The sequence below is a fragment of the Cygnus olor genome, chromosome 2, assembly GCF_009769625.2.
Source record: "Cygnus olor isolate bCygOlo1 chromosome 2, bCygOlo1.pri.v2, whole genome shotgun sequence".
Taxonomy (NCBI): Eukaryota; Metazoa; Chordata; class Aves; order Anseriformes; family Anatidae; genus Cygnus; species Cygnus olor.
In genome coordinates this window covers 5,959,705-5,975,370 of record NC_049170.1, presented here as the reverse complement: position 1 = coordinate 5,975,370, position 15,666 = coordinate 5,959,705, and the positions used below count along the sequence as shown (strand labels likewise).

At 45.8% G+C, this 15,666-nt stretch overlaps 1 long non-coding RNA gene across 1 annotated transcript; it reads left to right on the top strand.

Moving 5' to 3' along the window:
• Positions 1-1,132: 1,132 nt before the first annotated feature.
• On the top strand, positions 1,133-13,273 carry LOC121065375. The gene is made up of 5 exons (XR_005817022.1): positions 1,133-1,182; positions 5,917-6,046; positions 6,842-7,083; positions 7,172-8,219; positions 12,927-13,273. It is a non-coding gene; the product is annotated as an uncharacterized LOC121065375 (long non-coding RNA).
• The last annotated feature ends 2,393 nt before the right edge of the window (positions 13,274-15,666 follow it).

Here is a 15,666-nt window from a genome sequence, read left to right as displayed (position 1 = left end):
TCCTCTCTCTCTGTCCTGACTAGGAGCTCCTGGGGACATGGAGTGTGCCCCTGAGTCCTTCAGAGGTTGGTCCAGCTTGTTGGCATGTCTTGGACCTCACATGGCTCCAATGAGACCGGCTGGGCTCTCTGAAGAGGAAAAGGTGATTTAATTTAAGGCAGATGGCAAAACCTGGCCCCTATATTTCAAGGCTTGATTCAGCACTTCAGCTTCTGGGGCAAAGGACGCTAGCAAAAAGGGAGAAGGTGCCCTAACAGAAGCACATCAGAGAGGACACATTACGTGATGAGCATCTGGATTCATCTTGGAAGCACAGATTGTTCTGAAGGCTTAACACTCCCTGAATAAGGAACATTCGTGTATGGAAATGCCGTCTCTGGAGGACAATAGGAAGTTTTATTTACAAGGCATGGCTTACTGTGATTGCAAAGCAAATCAGACTCCTCCCCACTAGAAGAACCTAAAATGAAAAGGTGAAATATGCTTGTATCTTCCAAGATGCTTCCAAACTTTGCTTTAACATTTTCACACAGATTTGCTTCCATCACTTTCCCACATTCAGTCACCCACTTGATAAAGCTCTTCTTACCAGCACATCTTAAATTTTCTTCCACTCAGTTGAGATCCGCTGCAAAAACATCTGGTTTTGTGTTACAAGAGCTTTCCCTCTCCTTCTTTGCATCTTGTGATGCTCTACCAGTGTGGAGAAATTCCCTTTTCTTTCAAAGCAAAGCAGCTCTCCTGGAATCCGTGCTGAGAATGAGAAAAGGGGATGCTTGACATGGACACCACACACAACCCACCCAGATCCTGCTCGCCTAATCAATAGCAGAGCATCCCAAGTTCAAAGCTTGTTTGGGCCTAATTGAAGAATTTGGAAAGGCTTCTCTCAGCTTCATTTCTCTTTCCGCCTCATGTTTTCCAGCTGCCAGGCTCTTCAGACAGTGGACGTGTGTGCCACAACAGAGAAATAGGTCAGAGCCATCACGCTGAGGTCCGATCTTTGGTGTGCAGCCAAGGGCATTTGTATGACTGAGTCCTTAAATATGTAAAAAAAAAAAAAAAAAAAAAAGAAATGCTGCAATTACCACTGGGCTGGCACGTGTCTTTGCGAGCCTTCAGTTTTTCTTTGGTCACAGTGCTTCCTGGAAACAGAGCAAAATGTCCCCGAACTGGCTGCGGGTAAGTGCCGGGAGCACGTCAGCCAAGACAAAGCTCTTGGACACAAAGGAGAGCTCTTCAAAGGCACAAAGGGCACTCTTGAATTTCATGCTTTGGAAATCTATCTAGCCATAGTATTTTTGCTTGACAGGCAAACTTAGGTTCAAGTTTCTTCTTTTTAAAATAAGCTTGACAAACTAATTAATTGAAAAAAATCTAGCTATCATGTTTTACTCTCTCTTGCAACAGAGTAAGTGCTGGAGCATTAGTAGATAAATGGATCTGATTGGTGAGATGTTCGTGTATACCTGGTTCACATTAAATAGTAGGCCAATATAATAAAGCATTAAGTGTAAGCAAGTCTGATCAGGACTAGAGAAAACATTAACGTGATTAAGTAGGTCATTAATTGATGATTCAGAAGAGTCAGACTAGAGGACATTGCAGAATTATTCCAGGTTTTTTTATTTATATATTTGGTTTATAATTTTTGCTTATATTTATTATGCTTTTTAATTGCTCATTTTGGATAAGACCATCTGGGGATACAGGCACACCACAGAATCTGACTATTTCTTGCGGAATCTGAAAGGTAAAATGACAAAACACAACGGAGACAACTTCCATGACCTAGGAAATAAAGACTAACCTGCGGATATATTTTATTTTTTTCCCCATGAATTTTCAAGAAGCTGACTGCTCTGATCCTGGTCCTTTGGCCCAAGCCTCAGAGGCAGGGTAGGTTGTTCCATGCTCCTTTAGGTATCTGCAGAATCCTGGGCAAATATAAAATTAAGAGTTTTATACATTGTTGGATACATTGAAGGATTCATTCTTGTTTTTATTATTGATATATACATGAACCTGTGCTGATTGGTATTGACTACATTAGTGTCATTATTAATCTAGCAATATATTATTCATATATATATATATAACAACAACAACAACAAAAAGATATCTCATCTGATTTTTAAAAAAAATCCTTGGATGGAAAATCAAATGCCAATCTTAGGAAATGGTTCCTATAGTTGATTCAGTTCTCATTGCTGAAAGATATATATCTTGTTTCTAATATGAATTTGACCAGCTTAAATTTCTTGATGTCTGATCTTATTATGCCCATATCAGTTATGCTGAATATAGTTCTATCACCAGAGTCAAGTCATCCCTTAGCTTTTTCCTTGCTTTTCTAGACACCCTGAGGCCCTTTAAGCATGTCAGTGTATGCCATATCTATATATTCAAATTCTTTTATCATCCTGCAGCTCTCTACAATTTATTAAGATTTCTTCAACAGTGGAAGTATAACCGTGTCAACACCCACAGACATCAGATCTGTGCCAGACACAGACCACAGCCTCCCTATTTCTGCGCAGTGGGCTTGTTTTAACCTTCAGGATCCATCTAACCCCCTGGAAAACAATTCTCAAAATGCCTGCTTCCTGGGCATTGTTCTGTACTGTAAATGTGCACAGAAAGTCTTCATTCCTCAAAGGATAAATGTATATTTGGCTGCCAACAAATTCATATTGTTTGCCTGCAAAGAGCATAGCAAGCAATCAGGGTTACCCAGTCCCTCTGACCTCTTCTTTCCTTGGCACTTCCCAGATTTCCCCATCATTTGCAAGCTTTAATGATGTGTTTGTTTCAAGGAATATTCCTAAAAAAATTAAAGTGTAAGGCCAAAAACTGAGCTCTGCTAAGTACCACTGGAAGCACAGGAGCTCGATGAACTGTCTCCTGTTGCAATTAAGGTTTGATATCTATCAAGTGTCCACTTCTTAACAGATTTTACGTATGCCAAGTGGATTTAAACAGCTTAAAATACCCTGTGCACCGATACCTCTATAAAGTGCCAACTCTATTAACACTGTTGTCCCTATCAACAGCAAAAAAGCAAGTTTACTTTGACAGGATCCACTTTCCATGAACCTGTGCTGATTGCTATTGACTACATTAGTGTCATTATTAATCTAGTAAATTTGAACTGATGTAGTTATAGGTGGTTTACTATTGTGGTAGGATTGGTACAGCCTCCCGTTCTAACTAACAGACACCCTTGAAATAATAAAACACAATATTAATAGCCCTTGGGCAGCGTGGTGAAAATCCCGGGCTTCAGGTTAGCCATTTAGCTTTAGTCACTTACTGTTTAATGGCTTAATGACCACAACACGTATTAGAGGAACGGAAATATTTAATTTTCAACACATTATAGGACTGTATCACTCGGCTTTTTCACCAATGCACTACAGAGAGATTTACCAAATAATTCTTTCCTCTGTCCTGTTGCTTTCTTTAACAAAATCCTTCAATTTGGGCTTCTCGTGTATGCTTAATCATAAAATATACATTCCTGGTTCAGTCCCTCCTGGTTAATTCGGTCAGTGAAGGAGCAGCTAGGGACACCCCTGGAAGGTAAGGGAGCGGGGCTCTCGAGCTGTAAGAGCCCAGCATCTGTTGGAAGGCAGGGCTCTCCCCTCACGGCAGAAGCCGATGCTGGATGCTGGCCAGCTTCTCCTTCCCTCGCACACCAGGATTTTTTCAGCTGTCCCTGCAGCAACAGCAGCAGCAACTTGAACTCAGAGAAGAGGGGAAGGGCTCAGAGGTATCTTGGAGGGCTATTTCCCCTACTCCCATGTGCCAGTGGGAAATAGGGGGAAGCTTCTTAGAGCAGCTTCCATGTCAGAAGTGAGATTCCTAAAATTACACCTTTTCTTCCTGGCAAGTGAAATTCTTGTCCCCAAATTAATTGTACTGCCTTGGAGGAGGAACTTCAGGGGACGACCAGCTTAATTACAGGCATGGTGCAAAGGTTTGGGATGCATAGGTAGGGTTTCTCACACCCAAGAGGTAAACCAAAGTGAATATTTGGTGTAAGGGAGCATCCTTCCTTTGGAAGCATCAGTGCTGGGATGGCTCGTGTGGGGCTCTTAGGTTGCATGTGTGAGCATCTTCTCTGCTCCCTATGGTACCAGCATGTGTGTAGCAGATCTTGGTCCTAGGAAGATTTTGGTACACAGATCATGAAGCCAGCTGTACTAGCCAAAAAACAGAATTTTGAGCTCCTCTCTGAGAAGGACGAGTGAGCCAAGGTGATGAAATGTCCTGCTCTGAACCCTAAACTTCAGCAGCTGTTAAAACCAACCCAAGTGCTGTTACTTCTTGGCCTGGGCCCTCTGGGAGCCATCATACATATGCTGCCCTCAATATAGCAAGAGGAAGGGATCTTCAGGTGAAGGCACCTCCCTGGGACAATTCAACCCAGCTCTTCAGCACCAGCCTTATCTCTTCAGATACCCAAAGAGAACCACCCACATTTGGCCAACGTGATCTCTCTCGAGGTGGCAATTGGCTCTCAGACTCCTGGCTGGCCTGGAGGCACCTACATGTAGCATAGGTAATAAATTTAAATGAAATGGCTAAATTTAGGTATTTTGTCTGTGAGCTGAATCTCATCCCACCATGCCTTGTTCCAAGCCACAGTTCAGCCTTGGACTATCATCTCTACAAGCCATAGCCAAGCCATTCCATTATTCTTAGTGCAACCCTTCAAAGGGCTCTCCAAACCAATGTGCATGCAGGGGTCTCATCACCACCTTGGTGTCCTTTCCCCTTTCCATGGATTCCCGACTCCTCTTTGTTGGGAGAAAATCCACTTTTCTGAGGTGTCCCAGGGCAGCTCCTGTGGTTTCAGCCAGACTTGGATTCCAGCCATCTATACAGGACACCTCAGCCATCACCGCTTGAGTTCTCCCAAACACCTTGGCCTTAGCAGACTCGAGGCATCAATGTTTGACGCAATATGGGGGGACAGCCTCAGTTCATGATAACACTCAATGAGCGTCCAAGAGCTCTCCTGAGCCACCGAGTGTCAGCAGTAAAGTCAACAGAAAGGTCAGCAAACTTTGTAGGCTAAGCTCTGACCTCTTGGGTAGCTCATGATTGCCTAACGCTCTTGTACTGCGACAACAGTGATGCATTAACTTGATATGTTTATACAGGTTTGGCCTGAGGAACCTCAGTGGCTACACATTTTCCAGCATTTCTTATTAAAGTCTGAAAGAATTGGAGGTTTTAGAGATTTCTACTGCTCTTGTAACATTTAATTTGCTATGATGCAAAGCAAGCCAGGCAGAGTGAGCCATGACTCCTGCCTTTTTTTTTTTTTTTTTTTTGGCTTGTCTGGCATCACTTTCCCTTGTAAGCTGGGCTCTTAAGTGGAGACGGTGCATCCAAGGTAAGGATGTTACCTCAAACCTCCTCTCTATAAATAGGCCTGGCTGCTCCTCCGAGGCTGCTCGTTCTGCTGTCAGAATATGGCTAAATGGCCACTTATGAATTCCAACATGTGCTTGATGTGGAGATTACAGCTGCTATCCTAAACAAAGGAGCTTTCTCTTCTTGCAATGTGCTGCTCCCTTTATGAGGCAGTTTGGAAAACTCATGTCTCTGGAGAGGGATTAATCCCTGCCCTGGTGCTGCTCTTGTGTGAGGAATGAGGGGACAGCTTCCTCCAGACCTAAATGAAACCAGGACCCCTGAGAGTCCACCAGAACATATTGGGTGTCCTGAAAATCATGGGGGAGGAAAGGTCTGGTCCCTGGGGGCTCATCTGTCCTGCAACATAGAGCAAAACGCAAAGATGTGGAGTTGTGTTGATGAGGCATAGGAGAGCAGAGTGCAGGGATCTCAACCTGGACCCCAAAATGGTCTCAATGCAAGAGTGTGGTATTGACCCTGTTCCCCCAGGATCCTTGACCTGAAGGAAAGGTGCTGGTTTGGGCTCAGGACCATGCTATTGTGGCAGTGGTGGCAGCGAGGGTGTCTCTGAGTCACGATGAGCTGGAGGTGGCTAATGAATGTCAGCTGGTACAAAAAGGTGAGGCTTTGCAAAGAAAATAATTTATTAAATGGTCCTGAACAGCTGCATTTTCTCGCAGCAGTTTTAACAGGGCCAAAGAAAACTTTGGTTTTCTCGTACTTTGTTCTTACACTATTTTTTTCCTGCTAGAGGCATTTTGCAAAGGAAATGTGAACGGCTGTGCTCGCTTGATGGATGTGGGAACTGTGGCTCAGGTGAAGGGATGTTTCTTCCTGTCCCTCACCAAGCCCAGGCAGGGCCTGGAGCAGACTGTCCCACTGTGTGCCCTCTCACAGAGGTACCCCAGCCAAAAATGAGCATGAAACATCAACTCCAAAACTCTGGGAGAGCCTCGTCCCTGCTGGAGTGGGGGCTGCAGCATGGCTAGACCAAGAACAGCTTCTCTCTGAGTGCTGGCAATGTGACTTTGGGCCTCATTTATTCCCTTATGCTTGGCCGACATCTCTGGCTGCCATTGTGTCTCTGCAAAAAATATATATAATTAACTTTCTCCTGGGCAGCCACAAGGCAGATGGCCATCACGGGCCTGGCAGCAGCAAGCCAGATGGCATGGTGGGGGCAGTGGACAAGGGGTGGCCATGCCCCCCACCTACCTTCTTGCTCTGGGAGCGGGGTGTATCCCGTGGGTGGCCAGTGTTTGTATTTGCTAGTAAATTACGGCCCGCAAAATGCTAAATGAGTCTGGCTGCAACCTCAGAGCTCAGCCCGGCTCCTGTGACCACAGTTTTGAGTCTCGCAAGCGGAGCCACGCTACAAAAGAGCCCTTTGTGCATTTTCTCCTGCTCCTCCCAGGCTGGGCACTTCTCAGCTGCTCCACGGCCTCGTGACTTCTCCTGGTCCACGTCTCAGCCTCATTGCTCCAAGCCAGTCCAATGCTTGGGGCGGTCCTTCAGCTCCCTAGGGCTCCCAGCCATCCTTCAAGATGCCTCTGGTCTTCTTCTGCCATCTGCTCTCCTCCATTCCTGACATCTCCAGAGCCTCACTCCTCACCCACCAGTACATCTCGAGGACGTGGTGCTTAGGGACATGGTTTGGTGGGTGACATTGGTGGTAGGGGGGTGATTGGACTAGATGATCTTGGAGGTCTCTTCCAACCTTAATGATTCTGTGATTCTACAACAGTGTCACCAGGACGATGCCATTGTCATGCGGTCATTGTCACCACAGAAGCTCCTTGCTCCATCGAGATGAGGATGTGGCTCTCGGTGATGGGAACGCTGGTGGCCTGCCCTTGTTTCATCCTTTGGCAGCAAGTCCCAGCCAGCAGCAGATGACACCTGTAGTAGCATCTTAAGGGAGGAAACGGGTGGCATACATGGCCCGGGTTCCTGCACAAGGACTGCCATTGTTCAGGCCCTGCTGGCATTGTCTTTACCGCCTGGCCTGGCATGCTCCCATGTCCTCATTTCCCCCGCTCGCTGTGGCTGTATCAGTCCCTCAACCTCGCCACATTACATGAGAGGGAAACCTCAGCTCATGCCTGCGACCGTAAGCTCGGTTTCCTTCCCGCTGCACTCATTTCCCAGCAACGGTGACAAGCAGCTTCGATTTACTGCCTCCGAGGGAGTTTTAGGCTGAAGGCTTTATGCAAGCCAGAGCGTGGCTGCAGCCAGGGGCAGGACGTGGGTCCCGCAGCCTCCATCCCTGTGTCACCCTTGGGTGCAGGATGGCCGTGTGGGTCTTTCCTGGGAACAAACATCCACAGGGATGCAATTTGCTGCTCGTCTCACACTGACCCAGCTATCGTTAGCTGATGATTTTCAATGGAGGTGCTCGTGCCTAATGGGAGATTGCCAAGCTAGGAGTAATTTAAAAAAAAAAAAAAAAAAAAAAAACTCCTTTCAGCATGTTATAATCAGTCTGAATTATTAAAGGCGATGGAATTTTTAAAAGTCTAATTCACTTTTTCATTATTTATGCTGTTTGCTTCAGCTTTATCCCATCTTTCGAGAAGGGTGAACTCACCAGAAAGTTTCACTTTCGGGTTGTAAGGCTGCTTGAGACCAAACGCTGTGCAGAGAAGAAGCCCAGGCAGGGGTGGAGGGGGGAATCCGCTGCATCTTTTCCCCTTTCCGTGCATGGCATTTACATTTCAGGCCACTTTCAGCACTGCACCTACAGGCTGAGGAATTTTTGGAGCAGCACAGGGGCAGATGTGCCCCTGCAGCAGGTATGTGATCAAACAGATAAGGGCTCATGTCTGCATCACAGCACTGACTCCCAGCCCTGACTAACACATCCCAGCTCCAGCAGCAAGCCTTGTTGCTTAAATGCTCTAAAACCAAAGGGTTTTAAAACATAATTTACTGTTCCTTTTTTTTTTTTTCCCGACATATTTCTAAATCGGTTCAGTATGTCTTGAACCACTAGACTAAAGTGTTTGACTTGCTTCCAAATTCAAGTGTTCATAAAAAAAAAAAAAAAAAAAAAAAAAAAAAAAAAAAAAAAGGAAAGGGGGGTGGTGGTGGGAGAAGAAAATGCAAGAAAAAAAGAAAAGTGCTCTGATAGTTTAAATCAGTCAGCCCTGCACAGTGATTTAAAACCAGTGGAGCACTTCAAGTTTTCATGAGCACTTAGCGTTGGAAGCAGTCCGAGTCCTGGACACGTGCATTTGTGGAATCATTTACCATTATTAGAGGGTTTGAATGGTGCTTGAGCTCTCCCTCTGCCCCGATAAGCGCTCAGATTGCCTGTGATTAGTAGGGTGGTTTCAAGTTGTGCACGGTTGAGAGTGATTATTTTAAAGCGTGCCATCGCCTGTCCCTATCTCAACAGATCTGAAATCTTCCAAATTCATTAATTCCTTCAGCTCATCTGAATGGAAATTGCCAACTATACATAGTTACCTCAGTGCAGTTTTACAGCATGTGTCACGGAGAATAATAAATGTTTGCAAGCAGGGCAGATGGAGCAATAATGTGCATGCCACAGAGCACTCCTGTGCTGGGTAAGACCTGTTATTAAGACGCGTGATTGCAGAGCCTCGGTGCTCCAGTCACGGACTGGGAAATTCTGGTTTGAGATGCCCCAGTGAGCTGGAAAGGGCAGACGGACACTGCTGAGCGTTCCCAGGTGTTTTTCTGCATTACACTGCGTTGCACCGATGGGCAATACTCGGTTAACCCAAGTCCAAGTCCTTGCACCAGCGTGGAGGAAGTCAGCGAGGCTGTCAGAAGGAGCTGTGCAAGGAGCTGATCTGTCAGGGCTGCTGGCTGAACCGAGAAAGTTTAAAAAAAAAAAAAAGGTAAGAATTTGTGTTGACTAAAGATGGAAATGTTTGGCCTTTCTGAGCTAAGCAAAAACCTGCAAGAAACCGCTCAGATTCTTGTGTTTTTGTTTTGCAGCTTTTTGGTAGCTAACAGCACACAAGTTTTGAAATAAAATGCTGTTGCAAAATGAAAAATGGAAGCGCTCTGCCTTGAAACCATCCCAGAGATTTCCCCTGGGTCTTCTGCTGGTAAACCAGCAGAAAATGCAGCCCCAAAATCCCAGTAAAAACTGTGGAAGTTTTTGACCATTCGAAACCACGTGGTCCTGGGTAAGAGAGACTTGAAATGCCCCAGTTTGTGCACAAAGGAGGTCTGGTTTGTGACCAGCGCTCAGAAGCTCATTTCCCTGTGATTTCCCTGTGAAATGGGGCTTTGCTGAGGCATAGGGGTGCGGAGCTCTGCTGCTGCCGGCAGGGAGGAGGCCGGGAGTTTGAACTTTCGAGAGGGTCCCTAGATCCCTCCATGTGGAAAATCAGAACAATCTGCTGGCAAAGAGGTCAAATTGGAGGCAGAAGAAAGATAATCCCAGCCCTGCCTCCTCCCAGCCACGCAGCCAATGGCCTCCAGTGCCCTGGCCCCCTCCAGAGCTCCCCCAGCCTACCTCAAGGCACCGTGAGCCGGCTTGTCTTTAAAAAGAAAAAAAAAAAAGACGGAGTTTTGGAGTTTTCCCTGGCAGACAAGTGACAGAAGCACTGATGCCCTCACTCTTCTCAAGCTTGGGCACCCAGGAGGTGCCACTTCAGATGCAAGCACCCCATCACCCAGCACCACGCTGGTCCAGCATCTGTGCAAGCACTAAGAGGTGCTGTCTGTGGAGAGCCACATCCTGTGCCAAGGGGGAAAGGGACATCCTGTGGTGGCAGCACTTCCATTGCCCTCCTTTGTCCAGCACTTCTCCCTGTGATGTCTAAGCAGGTTATTAAATATTATAGGGATCCCTCACCAGAGGTTGGGTCCCCAGCCTGCTCTGGGCTTTGGTCAGGTGTCTTTTCATGATGATGATGGCTAATTAGCCTGCAGAGGATGAATGTAGTGGGGGAGACAAGCATGTTGCCCAGGCATCCCTGCTCCACATCCCTGTGTGGGTGAGGTTGGCTGGCTCCCCTTCCCCAAGGCTCCACCAGGGACCCATCACTTTGGAGAAGCAGGGACCTGATGACTCCCTCCTCTGCCTGTAAAGGGTGGCTGAGTCAGACAGCGATGTGCTACCTAAAATCAGGGCAGATGACTCCTTCCCCACCTACACCTCTCACTGGTGTCCCCCACCACCCCACTGACTGGCACAACTACCCTCCTGCCAGCCCCCTTTTACGAGAAGTGTGACTTTCTGCAGGTCGTGCAAGTTGTTTCTGACAGCCAAAATCAAAAGCGGGTCTTCCAAGACACGGGCCATCATATTAAACACGTGCTCGCCCTTCCTCCTGCGTAGTGTGCACTGTGTCCTGTGCTCTCCTGCAGTCTTCGCCTGCAGAGCATTTCGTGCAGAGCACCACCATCAATAAAAATGCCAGCTCTGTCCGGATGTATAAGAAGCAGGCATCCCTGATTTCCTGCCACACCGATGTCATTGCTGTTAAAAGGCTTGAAAAGGGCTCCTTACAGAGTTTGCATGTTGTGTGCAAGATATGCTGAGGTGGTGGTGGTGGTGTGGCACTACACTAGGGCGGAGAGACAGAGGAAATTCGGCTACTTGAATTGCAGTCTTGCATTCCAATATTTATGTAAAAAGCTTTCATTGTGAGGAAAAATAAAAATAAAAAAACAGAGTATTTTGGACAGTAGTGCTCAAGAAAAACCTCAAAACCATTGATTTGAGGTGTCCAAGATTCCTGTGTCCTAAGGAAATGTGTAGCAGAAGGCCCTCACCCATCCTTACCTATGAAAAAAAAAAAAAAAAAAAAAAAAAGCAAGTAGACAATTTTGGGCCAGATCTAGCAGCCACTTCTTGAAAGGAGTAAATCATGTATTTACACACTGCCCTGCTACCCCACAAAACACAGAGAAACTGGGTCTGAAGATGGTTACTGCTTGCTGGAAATACAGTAGTAGTTCAAAATACAAAGGAACAGCCTAAATATAGCTGTGATAAAGGGGGACAACTCCTGGGTAGCTGTGCTGCTGGCTTGAATTGCAGAAATGCAGCCTGCAGCTGCAATGAGACCTCCAGCTGAGGATGCAGTTCCTGCCCTGACCACTGACTGCCTGGATGATGCTGTTCAAGCCATCTTACAGCTCGGTGCCTCAGTTTCCCCTTCTGCAAAATGGAGACCAGGATTCATCCCTGTCCTGCAAAGAGCTTTGAGCTCTGCACATGCACTGATGTAAAACAGAGCTCTCAGAGGTTTTTGGTATTTTTTTGCTTTTTCTTCTTTTCTTCTTCCCCCTAGATGTCTGGGTCTCTTTTGTCTCATTTTACAATCTTAATGGAGGGGTAAAATACACCTGAATTTCTCATGGTCTGGAAGGAGAAAGTCGTTCTCATTATTAAGCTGTTATTTTTATGAAGCCATAACTTACAGTCTCTCAATACTTATGTTATAGTAGTCAAAAAACAGGATGAGATCCCATAAACCATTCTTTATAGTAACCAGATGGTCATCCAGGCTGCAAAGGTATCTGACAGTGCCTATTACAGGGAAACACCTTCATGAACCTTAACCATCTCCGTGCCAGCCCTGCCAGGGGGGTGACCTCTCCTGCCAAAGCTGGGTAGAGGTTTGGGGGATGCCACACTCCCCCTTCCCAGACCCATTAATTGATGCTGTCCTCCTACAGGGATGTATCACCAGCCCTGACTCCTTCCCTTTTATTTTTAATCCCTTTGTTGGATATGTGTGGGTGAAATATTGACCCCAGCCTTTCTCCACCCATTAGACAACTGGGTTGAGTTTTTCTTGGCTTCCCATTTCCATTCTGCTTTCTCTTGAGAGATGACATAGAGAAAGCTCTTTGGGAAGTTCCCAGCTCACTGTGGACAGGATGAGACCCTCCAGGGTGCCAGGAGGTGCCAGGTCCCACCAGCCCTGCAGGTGACACTCAGTATCACCCCTCTTGGAGCCCACCTCCCTTCCCATCACAGGGGACACTCAAAATGAGCTCATGTAAGTATTGTGGGGTGCCTACATGTCACCTCGAACAGGAGAGGTTAGTGAGCAGCCTTGGGAGTGTGCCAGGTGGCTGATGGTAGAAAGATGCTCAGAGGAGGTGTAAAGCAGAGGATTTCCAAAGAAAAGCATAATACATTAGACACATGTCGGCTGCCAAAGCATCTACATGACTAATAATAATTCCTAATAACAGCAGGGTCACGGCACCCAATGCAGCAAGGAGGTGCTGCTACAGAAAGGCTTGTTTCACCTCTCCCCAAAATCATATTATTTCTCTTTGCCCCAAAATGGGCTTTTTTGGCCTGTGAAAGATCCTCTGAACCACAACAGCAAGCTCAGGGGATGCAGTGGAACTCCTGCACTGTCCTCTTCCCTGACAGCCGTGCCACAGGGTCCTCTTTATTTAAGTGCCACTGTCTGTATGGCCCCATTCTCCTTGGAAAAGTTAAAAAAAAAAAAAAAAAGAAAAAAAAAATCCTTGCTCATGTGTTCTTTCCTCAGAAAGCCACATCACGCTTGGTTTCCCAGAGTATGAGTCATGCGCTGGCCTTGCCGGCATCCTGCCTCTCACCAAGCAGGACAGAGGAGGGGCAAAAGGTGTTCAGCTGAGTATTTCCGAAGAAAGACAATTTCCAAAGAAGAGAAGAAGAATGTGTCTTGGCACAGAAGCAGTTGCCACCACCATGCTGATATGTTTCGTAACTCCTGACATCATCGTGCTGGAGGTGGCCACCAGCACCAAGATGTTGTGCTGAGCACCACGGGGGAGAAAGTGCAGCCTCTCCCTCTGCTAACACCTTCTAGGTGGAATTACCCTTTCTCTCTAAATAATAAACACAAGAATGTAATTTTTTTTTTGTGGTTTTGTTTGTTTGTTTTTCCCTAAAGTAACAGGCATACTATAGTCCTAAAAGCAGACAGCTAAGAACACAGGAGATTTCTGTTACAAATAGATGTTTCTACATTTACTATGGAGTTTTCTTTTTTTTTTTTTTTTAATATTGTTGATGTTTATTTTTATTTTTAGGTGACAGATATACACCATGGATCCATGGATTTCTTTTGGAACACCCATGAATGACTTTCCTACCTTAATTTTTTGATGCCTGGCTAGTATCTGTCCTCTGAAAATTTTGAATTGCCTTTGAAAAGGGATGTCAAAAGTCATCGGGGTTGGTCTGATTATACAGGTTTGGGAAGGTTGAAGGTCCTTTGTTTGCCATAGGGTTAAATAGATTCAAGGCTACTTCTCCGTGACCTGCCTCTCCCACCTCTAACTCTTCGTGCCCTGCTTCTCCATACCTTGTGTCTCCACCCTCTACCTCTCTGTTCCCTGCCTCTCCATACCTTGTCTCAACACAATCTCCTTCTCCATCCTCTGCTTTTCCATTCTCTGCCCCACAAGACTTCTTTCACCCACATCATTTCCACATCCTGCCCACCAGCTGCCCTTCAGAAGTGTTTTCTCACGTCTGTAATCCATCACCAAAGGACAAGTTTGCATCTGCCCTCCAGAATCTCCACTGCTATTTTAAACTGAGCTTCCAGACACTTCCTGAAAATAGTTGACGGCCCATGTCCCTTCCTGAGAAATCAAGTGCTGCGAGCTATCTGGATTGGAAAGGGCAGCTACCCAGAAAAAGGGAACACTGGAAAATGTTGAATTCCAGACTGTTCCGCTGTGATATCAAAGCATGATGGAAAAAAAATAGAGGATTGGAGGTTGCCAATGTTTCTGAGCTTAAGGCTGGTACCTATAAATAGAGGCACCCGAAATTATTTTTAGGAATTGAGTCATTAGTTCTTAATTCATGATATTTCTACTAAATCAGTGGGAGTTGTGCTATTTAGGACAGAGGCAAAAAGTGGGTAGGCCTACACAAAAAAAAAGACAGCTTCAAAAAGCAATTACTAGGTCTTTCAGTCTTGAGCAATGTTTTCCCTAACAGGAAGATGTGTTCATCAGTGAGATAACTTATTCAAATCAGATGTGCACAGCCCTTTTTGGCTAAAGAGGCACAAAAATCACTGCATAGCCTAGCCCCAGGCTTCTCCCCTTATGCAGACACCATTTTTTTTAATTTTTAATTTTTATTTTTTTCCGTTGGGGTTTTTGTGCCCAGGGGCAGCTCAGCCTTGGTGAAAGCCCTGGCCATGGTGGGATGTGGTGGTGGAAGAGGTGGTGGTCTGGGAAACCTTTGCATTGGGGTTAGAGAGGTGGTGTGGAGCCATGCTTATTGCAAGGGGATGTTTAATGATATCCCATTGCTTTTAGTGGGATTTCTGCACAGGATCCATGAATGAGAATGAGTTTGAGCATCTCAGCGTTTTCTGTTGTCCAGCAGTGAGCATGTGTCAGCAAAAAGCACAAGTCCTAGGGGGGGGGGATTTTTACCTTGTTTCCTGTCTTTGCCTCTTTGGCTCTAAACATGTTCAAACTGTGGCTCCTCCAGGCTGAGAAGAAGGTGGGGATTTCCCTGCCACTCTTGCGGTGCTGACTCCTGCATCTGGTCTGCAAAACTCAGTCTATTCACACAGGCAGGAAGAGGATGAGTAACTGAGACCCAGAAGTTCTTCCTCTTGCAAATTTATGGTCCTTTCCCGGCACGAGGGCTAAGTTCTTTCCCTGAGCAAAATTCCTAAATCAATGGCTTGATTAATAGCTGGGAAACATTTTTCCCGTGGACGCCAGGAGGATATTCACACAGCATCAGCCAAAGGAGCAGCAGAAGGCATTCAGATTTGTTTTAAATTTTATAAAGCCATCAGTTTTAAGAGGCAGCTAAATGAAACAGCCTTCTTGGGTGTCCAGTCATACAGGGGAGAGCAAAACATGAAAGAAAGGTTCTGAGATAGTCTGAAAGTCTGAGTCTCTCTTTAATTCACCGCATGCCAAAATAAGTGACTAATGGCCATCTCAAATTGCATAAAGACCTGAACTAGTAGAGGTCACCTTAATTTCCTCCACCTTAACTAGTACATCTCTGATAAGCAGAGTGGGCACTAGAAGATAGGAGTAAGCCAAAACAGAGCATTCCTCATCTGACGGTGTACAGGATGAGAGGGGGGAAATCACTCAGAAATTAATGTCTGTAGTGTGTTTCCCAGAGTGGCTCCTGTTCAGACAAGCATAACATTTGCAATTTCCCTTTAACATTTTTCACTGGGTCAGGGTTGTTGGTTTTTGTTTAGAAAAAAAAAAAAAAAAAAAAAAAAAAGACTGTTAACCTATTCAGAATAC